Raw genomic sequence first — 2,829 nt, forward strand, 5'->3', positions numbered from 1 at the left:
AGTCACATCACTTTTAGAAAAACAAGAGGTCGACAAAAATCTTCCTTTTAGCATTACTCATAGTAGCGTAATACGTAACATGAAGGTGCAAACTACGCATGGCAGACGGACATCAGCCCATCCAGCCCTGCCAAAAACAACAAAACAGGCGCAAAGCCCAAACAAGAACAAAAAATAACACAGCTCTAATTAACTTTCAACATGAAACAGAGCTCTATCACTGTACAAGAACCACATCAGACCAAGTTCCACATCTGTGCTACCTGAACGTTCTCCAAGGATCCGCCCAAAAATGACTTTCCCGGTGAGAATATTATTGGAATGCAAGATAGCATTTCTCTGTTTCCAAACATAAAACATTACTCTATTTGAACAAAAAAAAAAAAAAAAAAAGTGTGGTGTATACCATTAGAGTAAAAGAATTCTACGTAACATCTCTCTTAGGTTTTCTTTCTCTTTCTCTTTCTTATTTCTTTTTATTTTTTCTTAAATTTCTTTTAGAGGAAACTTCAGAATTATAGCCTGTGGGGCCGGCTTTTAAGTAGGATAAGGATTTGATTTGGTCGGTTCCGGGGGTCGCGGGCCGAGTGTTGTTTCCTATTTTGTCTCTATTTGTTTGACCCATAGACACTTTTCGTTGTAGATCAAAGTCTTTTCTCTGCCATTAATATTAGCTCTATCCATCCCAATTGGGGCTTTAAAAATCCATCAAACTTAATAAACACGGAAACCCCACACGTAAATTGTAATCACCGACCGCTTTCTACCACTCACCGGCAGTCCGGCACATGGTATGGGCTGATGGGCACGGGCACGGGCACCCAAATCTAAAAGGAAACTGCCCGCGGCATGTGCTGATATCGTGTGATTGTGTTGCGGTGTGAATTGTATAAGTACTCTTTCTATTTACTACAATCTTTTTACAAATCAACGTGATAATTCATAATTAATGAAATAATTAAGAGTATATAGTTGTTAAGTCAACCACTAACTAATTAAATTGACATGTTTATTTTCTGCTTAATAATTTCATTAATTATGGGTTGGCATGTCAAATTTGTAAGAGATTTGGAATAAAAGTAATGTTACTCAATTATAGTAATGTTATAAATCATCTTTTTATTTTATAAAATTTGAAGTAGCTCTTAAAATTATGATTAGATCAAAATTTAATAGCACTGATCCATCTCAAAGGTAATAATAATTTCAAGATGCACATCAATTTAGGAAAATAAAAAAAAATAATCCGATAAGTATATGTGAATAGCAGCATTACTATGTGATGAGTTTTTTAATAATATGCGTCAGATATTTTGAATAATGTATTCCGATGGGATTCGGCTGAATCACTTGAAGATTTGATTTGATTTGATTTGATTTAGAATAATTATGCCATAATATAAGGAAGTACTCTTCATTCTTTTTCAAGTTCATCATACTCACTTTTTTCTTTTTTCCTGTTTTGCATTATTAGTTTCAGTTATGGGGTTAATAGATCTTCTATTGTTTGTTAAAAATATTATAATAATATGCCAAGATATTTCTTAACAAAAGAAAGCATTGGAAACTCAAAGATTTGATTCGAACTTGATTTGATTAGATATATAATTCTACGCTAAAGATAAGTTATATTGGAAAGATAAAGATTTAGAATAAGATTTTCATATAATACATTAAAACATCATTTCATTTAAAAACTTAAATTTATAAATATAAGTTGAATATATTTTACCAAATACTCTTTTTGTATCAATGACCCTCAATTACACGTATATTCCAAGCTAGATATGTTTGTTAATGTCTTTTTGGGGTAAAATGTAAATACAACATCTATGTTATAGTTTATTGAAGGGTCCAAATTTAATTTCAACAAATTAGTGTGCTATGAGAAAGAGAAAGAAAACAAAGTTAATTATAGACCCCTAAAAAATTACAACATATTAAAGCTCCGTTTGTTTCGACGTAAAATGGTTTCCGTCGTAAAATATTTTCGACGAAATCATTTTCAAAAAAAATAATTTTCTCGAAAATATTTTATGGCGTTTGGTTCACACGAAAAAATTACAAAAATGAGAAAATGCAATTGTCGCCGGAATCCGGCAACGTCCGGTTAACGTTGCCGGATTCCGGCAAACACGTTTGGCCGGATCCAGCCAAAATTGCCAGACTCCTCCGGATCTGGCCGGATCCCTGCCATTTTGACCAGATTCGGCAGTTTTCCGGTGGCTGGATGTTGCCGGATTCCGGTGCCGCCTGGATTCCGACTAGCGACCACTTCCGGATATCAAACGTGCATGCAAGGACGAAAAATTTAATTTCGAAAAATGATTTACAATTTTTACGTTTTCAAAAAATTAAAGAATGTTTTACAGTCAAACCGAAAATGATTTTCATTGACCATTATTTTTACCCCTACTAAACACCGTAAAATATCAAAATTATTTTTTAGAGATTATTTTATATCGAAACAAACAGAACATAAATATTGTAATCTTTTTTTACATCACCTAAATCAAATCATTAGGATATATATACACCGGACAAGTTCATCATTCTACCTAATAATTAGGAGGCGAATTTAACCATACGTGTCGTTGCCGTGTAAAACCCACCTCACCAAGCAGTTGTTGAGCCGTTTTGGTAGTTGGACTAATTTTAATTTTAATTATTTTTTTATTTTGTAAGAAGGACTAATTAAACATCGTTTTTCTGAATTTCCAAAATTGATTTCTTGCCTGAGAAGTCTCCAGGTGTCACCTTCTGCACGAGCCCGCCTAACACGTTATCTGGGAAAAGTATGAGACTTTATGGGGTCGGTGGATCACCGCC

The sequence above is a fragment of the Alnus glutinosa genome, chromosome 2, assembly GCF_958979055.1.
Source record: "Alnus glutinosa chromosome 2, dhAlnGlut1.1, whole genome shotgun sequence".
Classification (NCBI taxonomy): Eukaryota; Viridiplantae; Streptophyta; class Magnoliopsida; order Fagales; family Betulaceae; genus Alnus; species Alnus glutinosa.